A 9612-nucleotide genomic window follows, 5' to 3' on the forward strand; every position below is an offset into this window, starting at 1 on the left:
GTGGCTGTACAACAACAACAAAATCAAAGAAGCAGGCAAGAGAATAAAATATGTTATTTTTGTGGGTCCCGAGGACATATACAGAGACATTGTATAAAGAAGAGGAATAACAGGGACTTTGAAAGTCAGAGAACAAGCGTGAACTTTGTTACTAAGGAGGACAATAAACTCATTAACTCTAAGTGGCTTCTCGACAGTGGAGCGTCTAATTGCCTAATCACAGACTCTAGTTTATTTTACACTTCAAAGTTGACGCAGGAGAAGCTTTATCTGGCTGACGGATCGACTCAGGACGCGATTGCAAAAGGCACGCTCAGGTTGAGTAATTTGGGAACTATATTAACAGATGTGTTATTGGTTTCTGGTTTAAAATATAACATTCTATCAGTAAGAAAATTGGCTCAAATAGGTTGTAAAGTTACATTTGAAGGGGATAGATGTTTTGTGAGAAAAGATGGTGAAATATGTATGCAAGGGAAATTACAGAACCAAATGTTTATGGTTGAGTGCAAGCTTGATAAATCCACGTGTGCTTGGATAGGAGTTAATAAAAATAAACATGATAATTGTTTACATGAATGGCATAGAAAATTAGCACACGCACATTTCGAAAAGGTACAAAACACCCCAAAGCATAGTCAAGATTTGAAATTAACACATTGTGAGCATGTGGATGAGTGTGAGGTATGCTATAAAACAAAAATGACTGTGACTCCAGTAAATAAGAGCTGTGAAAGCACGACCACTGAACCCTATCAGCTCATACATGTGGATTTGACTGGACCTTTCCAGTGCTCAAAAGGTGGAGCAAGGTTTTATTTAGTGATTGTGGATGATTTCTCCAGATTTCACATGTGTTCTTATTGAAAAAGAAAAGTGAAGCAGAAGAGAAATTGAAGGCATTTATACAGAGGACAGAGACACAATATGGGGTTGTTATCAAAAATATCAAATCAGATCAAGGTGGGGAATTTACCAGTAATTCATTTAAAACATATTTGGAAAAGAAGGGAATAATACAGAGTCTCACTGCTCCCTTCAGCCCATCCTCCAACGGAACTGCAGAGAGGAGGAACTGGTCATTGCAGGATTCAATGAGAGCCATGCTAGCAGATGCTGATATGAATAACACTTATTGGGGTGAATGTATTCTGTACACTGTTTACATTCAGAACCGCCTTATGCACAGAACAATAGGCAGGTCTCCCTATGAGAAACTGACTGGAAGAAAGCCCAGGGTGAAACACATAGAACGTTTTGGGGCAAAATGCTGGGTACATGTTGCAAAACAGAAAAGGCATGGTAAATTAGGCTCAAGAGCTCAGGCAGGACGCATTTTGGGATTTCAGAATTCATATTATAGAGTTTGGTTGCCTGAGTAACAACAAGTAGTGTTAAGCAGAAGCATAAAGGTGATAGATAAAACTTGGAGAGACAGTCAAACAGTTATCCTAGATAGTGCAAGCAAGCAGGAAGCAGCAGATGTTCCTTTTGGGCAGCAAATTCCATTAAGAACTGCATTGACTGATCTAATACACGGTGGCAAACGTACTGTAAAAAGACTGAGAAGTGAAGACATGGCAATGCAAGATACAGAAATGCCAAATACAAGTGCAGGAACAGGTGCAGGTCCAAGTAAAATTGAAAGTGAGGAAGAAATGGAAATAGATAATGTTAGGAGATCAGAAAGAAAAACGAAAGGTCAACCACCTCAGAGATTCACATTTAATGTTACACAACAGAATGATGAGACAGATGAATATCCAGTAGAATGGGAAAAAGAAGGACCAATAGATAAAGAAACAATGGATCTCACGTGGAAGTTTTGTGTTGAGGAATGAAATATAAATGTATTATCAAATAAAAGTGAACAAAATGACTCTGTAAAAACCTGTGTGAATAAAGAAATAAAGAAACAAGAACTGAACTGAAAATGTAAATAGAAGCTGTAAGGAAACAAACTGATATGTATGTAATGAAAAGTTAATATTGTAGAAATGTAATAATTGTAACATGAAGTTTTGTAATCTGTGAGTCTCAGGTGGGGGCTGTTGGTCAGTGACGCATGCTGTGAGACTCACAGACAGGGTATTTTAGCAAAGAGAGTGAAACCTGAAGCAGAAGGGTTAAGCTGTGAGAACAGAGCGCCAGGTTTGCCAAGGTCAGTAGCTGGCTGGGAAGCCTGATAAGGAGGGACTCTTGGAAAAGCTCAGTGTGGGGGAAAAGCTGTCTGTGAAGAGAACTGTGTCTAATGTCTTTGCCTAGTAAAGACTCTTACAAGAAACTTGCCTGGCCTGGCTTATTCCTGTTCTATGCGACTCTTGGATTCCATCCTTGTATGATGTATACACGCACACGCCAACAAGAGTATGGTGCAATGTCAGTAATAGGATTACAGGTACTCTGTGAACATGGCTGATTTTTGATTAATTTCAACAAATTATGAGAACTCCTTCAAAAAAAAAGTCCAAAAGGGATCTGTTTTTTTTTTCTTTTTACACTTTGAACTCCCGATTGTTTTGTGTATCAGCATGAAAATTTAGAGGGTTGTTAAGCAAGTGTTTCTGAGTTCAGAATGCTAAGTTTTATAAGGTTTTGTTTTGAAATGAGCTTATGTGAAGCATCAGAATGGCATGGGGGTATTTTCAATTTAAATTGCAGAATGTGAAAAATCCATGCTGGCTATAGTATAATCACATACACAGCATGTAGAATGAATCCATCTCAGATGTACCACACTGAAGAAACTGACTTTCAAGCCCATGTCAGTTCCATTCAAGAATGTTACCAACTTGAAAACTTCTGGGATGAATCTGTTACTTGGTATGAGTTGTAGGAAAGAAGTCGTACCAAAGAAATGCATCCATTATTGTTCGACATATGCAACATGAGCCTTACTGAACTGTTGGACCACACCAATCTGTTTTATTTTATTTATTGAAATTTATATACCGCTTGATTGTGAAAAACATGTAAGCTGTTTATAAGAAACATTAAAATTATCGATGAAACCAGAAACAAGTAATTAATTTTAAAACATTAAAATATAATAAAAACAGCCATAGACTAAAAAGGGATTTTATGTGAGGGGGCGGACTATAAATATTTGTATAAATAAATAAATAGCCAATGAAATTAATGCTCATAGAAATCCAACTCTGTCTTCATGGCCTCCTGTAGTTCTAAACCTTCTCCAAGAGAGCAGTGCCCATCACCTTTCTAGATTAAGAGCATCTGCTGACTTCCAAGGTATTGCAATAACCATTCTTGCTGCCACAATAAGAAAAAAAAAAGTCCTCAGTCCTTACTCCAAAAGTCAACCCATTCCCCTTTAAATAACAACAGCAGTGCTAACCCAGGCTAACCTAGCCTGTAATGTTTGACCAGTACTGAAGTTCCTCAAATTTTCTGGTGTTATTCCTGTCCAATCCAAAAACAGCAAGGCTTGGCAGGGGTGAGGGGGGTAGAATACACATTTGAACCCAAATGTTCCCTGCCAATTAAATGGCCATCCTTACAGCACTTTCTCTTCCACTTACAACATGCACAATTGAACAGTCCTTTAGCACTTTGTGTAGGGTGAAACCTGACTACATTCATGAATGATTGAAGATTGATTGCCTGGCTTGTGCTTGTGGAGTGTCCACAGAGAAAAGTTGAAGGCCTATCCCAAGGAGAACATTATAAAAGAAGTTATTGATTGTTTTGGCCAAGACCCTTGAAGACTCGTTTTTGTTTTAAAGAATTACTCATTTTGTATTGCATTTTCTGTTACTGAGAGACTAGCTCTAACAAAAACAGCTTCTTATATGTTATGGCCAGACACTAACAAAAATAGTATGACTGGTTTCAGACCTTATGCCGTGAATTCCACACCACAGGTATGGCTGATTCTGTGTAAAATATATGACCTTAAAAACCTTTAGGGGTTTTAATCTAGTTTAGAGCATCAGAGACTTACATCATTGTTGTTCAATGGATAAATGTATGTATTTCTAGTGTCTTACTCTGTTATTGTTAAATGGACAAATAAAGCAATTGGAAAATGGTAAAATTAACTAGTACAATGAGGGTAAGGAAAGGTGGACAATAATCTACAAAGAAATGAAGTATGTCTGCAATGTAATGACATAATAAAATGGAAAAATATTCACCCACATACATTATCAATGTTATAATATTCAAGAAGAAGTTCATAGAATCATAGAATAGTAGAGTTGGAAGGGATCTATAAGGCCATCAAGTCCAACCCCCTGCTCAATGCTAAGTTAATGATCATAGGTAACCTTTTGTGTATTTATAGAATGATATTCCTAAACTGTGTGGTTTTTTCTTCAGTAATTTTCTGCTGACCTTTAACTATGTCCTGCTTTGACACCTGCTTTCCAAATTAAGTTCCTCCATAATTACAAATGTGGCACCAGTGGGAGTCATTGGTGGACTTAGATCTGATACCTCTTCACAAATGGCAGATGTCTTAAGTCTTTACAATATTTGGATGGAGTTCATGGTGAATTATTCTGATCTAACATATGGTCTTTCTTTTCTTAGTAGCAATCTATTTCTTCAAAAAGAGATAAAGTAGGACTGAAATTAATGAGAATGTTATCAGTGTCGGAGTGGAGCTGATCCTTGAAGAGTCTGTCAGATACGTTTTGTCTCTGAAAACACCTACCAATTATTTATTTATTTTAGTTTTTGTATAGCTTACTTCCACCAGCAGTGAATGATCAAATTGGGTTCCCTTCCTTTTACCACATGGTTCCCAAAGAAGCCCTCCAGTGCCAGGGGATTGTTGGTCTATTTCTGCATTTTAATTGGAAAAGAGTTGGGCTCATGTCTATTCATTCATTCATTCATTCATTCATTCATTCATTCATTCATTCATTCATTCATTCATCATTTTATTTGTATGCCACCTTTCCACAAAAAATGTGCTCAAGGCAGCTTACAAGGTGGACAGAAATACATCTCAAAAAAAATTGCAATAGCAATTTCCTAATAACAAAACCTAATAAAACAGTAACATAACAACAAATACAACAGCAAGCAAAAACAACTTTTCAATATTATGAACATAATAAAATAATATTTAAAAACAAAGAAAAAGTTGATGTTGGTGGAGAACATTACTTGCAGACCATTGAGCCAATGCTTTCCAAAATTTAATCTGTTCAGTCTTCAGAAATAAAGTTGCAAATCATTTTCACATACTGCAAATTGTTGAAATGAACAAATATACTATGTTTTCAGGGACAGCAAATCCAATGCGGTTGCTATATTATCTTGGGACAAAAGGATATCTTGCAGCTGATATTCAATACAATGAGAAGGCATCTTTTGGAAAGGTGTGGATTCCAACAGTCCAGATTGATTTTGCATCCATTATATTACATAAGGTGTTACATAATGGTCAAAGCTGCAACACCAGACTAAGATGCATCCAAACTCAGAGGAAGGCAATGGTAAAGCACCTCTGAATATCTCTTACCACAAAAACCCTATGAACAGAGTATCAAAAATGCAACACGAGATAGTGCTGGAAGATGAGACCCCCAGGTCAGAAGGCACTCACCAAGCTACTGGGGAAGAACAAAGGACAAGTACGAGTAGCACTGTGACTAATGACGCAGCTGGGTCAAAGCTGAAAGGAAGCCCAGAGGCTGATGCGCACAGATGCGAAAGGAGTGTCTGGAGTTGTACAACGCACACAATAGGAAGCCACAGACCTGAACTTACAAGATCTGAACAGGGTGGTTCATGACAGATGCTCTTGGAGGTCACTGATTCATAGGGTCACCATAAGTCGTAGTCAACTTGGAGGCACATAACAACAAACTGCACCAGATTCAGTTGAGTTCCAAGCCCCAAGCGAAATTGAACCCATTCAGAAAACCACTTGTGAAACACTGTAGGATGCTCACTCACAAGCATCTTTCCTGTGGAGGAATGAAGAAATTGGATTCACCTCAGTGAAGTCTTATAAAACCCATTCATGTCCACATTTCTTGTGACACTGGGAACCAGCTGGATCAACAACACTGTAGAAATGTTAGTAGCCTCATATATATCCAGGTCCTTGGTCTCAGACTCAATATTGCTAAATCCATTAGGGGGGGTGGAGAAGTGAAGAGTTTATTCCTAAGGGTATCTAATCTCCTTTAAAGGAAAGGGCTCTGACACATTCATAGAATCAAAGAATAGTAGAGTTTAAAGGGGCCCATAAGGCCACTGAGTCCAGCCCCCTGCTCAATGCAGGAATAGAACTTAAAGCATACTCAACATGTGCCTATCCAGCTGCCTCATGAATGCCTCCAGTGTTGGAAAGCCCACCACCTTCCTAGGTAATTGGTTCCATTATTATTCCGCTCTAACATTTAGGAAGATTTTCCTGATGTTCAGTTGAAATCTGGCTTCCTATAAATTGACCCCATTATTCTGTGTCCTGCACTCTGGGATGATTGAGAAGAGATCCTGACCCTCCTCTGACAACTTTTCAAGTACTTGAATAGTGCTATCCTATCTCCCCTCAGTTTCTGTTCTGAAGGTTAAAACATGCCCAGTTCTTTCAGTCTCTCCTCATAGGGTTTTGTGTCCAGTCCCCTGATTCACCCTTTGTGCATCCTTTTCTGATGGACTGGAATCCCATACTCCCTTCTCATGCTTCAATTTTATGCATACAAGAAAGGCTGCAACAAACTAAGAATGCTGCAGAAAACAGCACACCTCTGGCAGTGCTGTGGATTCATGACCCTTTATGCATCCTAGACCCCCTCTCAGTATACATGGGACTGTCTTCACTATTTCTCACTGTATCTAACACAAGATATTGTCCCCCAACCCCTTGATCATGCCTTGGAGGCATGATGGCTATAAATAATTCTGCTTGGTGGTCAGTGGTCTTAATTCCAGGATATCACAGTGCAGTAATGTTTGGAACTCCTTGCCTATTGACATCAGGCAGGCACCTTTGCTGCATTCCTTTTGGTGTCTGCTTAAATCTTTTCTGTTCAGGCAAGCCTTTCCAGACACATACTAACTAGCCTTTTAAATTAGTAACTGTTTTAATTGTTTCAGTGTTTTTAATTACTAGTTTTTAACTTTTCATTGTTTTATTGATCATTTTAAGGATTTTTTTGTACACTTTACATTTAAGTGGTATATAAATTTTGTTAAATAAATAAATAAATAAATAAATAATCATCCCTCCAATTAATCTAAAAGAAACAACACTTTGAACACAGGTTGCTGTACCATCTTGGCCTTCATTCCCAGCAACAGGTATGGCAGCAAACTTGGCCCCTTCGTGAAGTGTAGGTGATAAGAATGCCATTGTCAGATTCAGACCATGAGAGAATTCAATGGAATGCTTTCATCTGGAATACCAAATAGACTGGATTGACCCTCAGTTTATTGGTCCTTGATTATTGTTCTGCCAGGGGGCAAAGGTTCCTTAAGATTCATATGAGGCAATAGGGCACACCAGGTTGATTCCTTTCCCAGATTTTCTTTAGAGGGAAAGGCAAGACATTAACAGTATAGACAAAATGGAAAGGAACTGACAGGTACAGTACAACCTATGTCCTTTCAATTACTGGGAACCTCATTGCAGTAGCAGATGCATTGCAAGAACATCTTCATGGCAAAGGTTGTGATATAGTGCCTGGCCTTTGGAAGACATTCATTACTGCAATGATGTTGCATTTGGTGTAAATTTGGTTGCCAGTTTCAGATCATGAAACATGCAGTGAAGGAAAAGGCCAACCCTGAAAAGGAACAGAAAGCAACTTATCCTGTCTACCTAATATATGAAACTATCAGAGTCCACCAAGTAGCTGTAAATGTTAACTGTTTATGTACTTTTTTTAAAAAAAAATTTCCCTGCTAAGCCTCTTTCTGATAATATCCTTCAATCAATCAATCAGTTTATTCGACCACTTGGTCAGCATAGAAACATAATAAAATAGACAGTACAATCCAATAAATGTTGAATGCCAATTTAGTACAGTGAATATATTTTAGATTAAAGTAGGTATAAAATAAATATAAAACAGCAATTTTTAAAATTTATAAGATTTTTCATAATTGAGTTTTTACAATTCAAACATAAGTTATAATTACTTGGTAATGTTCATCAAGATGGAGTCCAACTAATCACAATTAAGAGAATTTTTTAGAATATTACATCTTAGCTTTTGTGCAGCAACACTAAACTTTGCTATTTGGACAGTTGTTTTTGAAGACGTATCACCTAAAAGATGTTCCAGCCAAAAATATTCAGATTCGCGTAGGAAGGGAGACAGCAGAGGGATGATTAATTGTTGCCTTAAAGTTCTATAAAGAGGACAATAAAGGAGTACGTGTATGTTGTTCTCCACTGCATCTTCCCCACAAAGACATAGTCGATCTTTGTAAGGTGTTTTGGATAATCTACCATCCATAACAGCTGAAGGTAAAATGTCCATTTGGATCCGAGAAAAGGCTTTGCGATATTTAGGAATTTCTAGATTCAATAAATATGGCATTGGGATAAAGAATTTGAAGTTGTGCCTTTGATTTTTAATTTACACTAGCTGTTGTTGATAATCAATGTCTTTCAAGCACTGGCGTACGTTAACTAAGGCTGCATCAGGTCCCATAGAGGAAATACATTGTGAGGAGAAGCCTATCTTTAGAAGTTTATCTATCACAAGTTCCGCCCAAGGAGAATGGAAATTATCACTTAAAATATCGGGAGCAAGTCCAATAGGGTTGAAAATAATATCCTTGACGCCTCCAGTATTGATTGCCACCACACCAAAGAAGACTTGTGACACTGCAATGGAATAATGTTATATTTGTTAAAATATAACAAATATTAAGCTTCAGCAAATTACATCCAAATATCCAAAGTGAACTTACTTTGGGCAGGTGAGGATAAACCTGACTGAAAGGGAGTATTCCCCCCAGTCCCCTGGGCATGTCAGTCTCAACGGACTGTGACTCCCCAGCCAAGGATGTGGGAAAATTTGTCCCTCCTTGTTAGGAGAGCCAAGTATGTGTTTCCAACCTCCACAGCCTGGCCCTGCTGTTCGGGCATTCACCATTCTGTGCAAGCTGGTCCCACAAGGACACGCCCAGATCCCCACCAGTCATTCAGCACTGGTAGTTCCCTAGGGAGTGCCCTTGAACATCATGCCTCCTTCTCCTACTTTGTCCCCACCTTCCTCACCTGCCCGAATTCCATGTCAGCCATTAGCTAGACATCCACAACCCCCCCAAAAGCCAATCAAATCAACCCAGCAGTATGAAGTAGGCAAAACCAAAGCAATTCTGAAATCATTATCCCTAAAAAAAAATCCTACTCAGCCCCAACTGGTGACTAGAGAAGCCCATATTGACAAAGGGGGGCAGGTGCCGCAAGGCAAAAAGTGGTAAAGTTTAGAGGGAGGAGTGGGCTTTTAAACCCACTCCAGCCTCATGTCCCATTGGTCAGGAAACCCCAGCATACCATCTGTGGAATCCATGAAAAAGGTTCCTGAGCCTTCTAGAATTCGGGTGGCGGCAAACATATTGTTTTAAATTTTTAAATTGTGTTTTAAATTGTTTTTTAAAAGATGTATTTTAAATTGC

This window comes from Rhineura floridana, chromosome 11 (assembly GCF_030035675.1).
Source record: "Rhineura floridana isolate rRhiFlo1 chromosome 11, rRhiFlo1.hap2, whole genome shotgun sequence".
Lineage (NCBI taxonomy): Eukaryota > Metazoa > Chordata > Lepidosauria > Squamata > Rhineuridae > Rhineura > Rhineura floridana.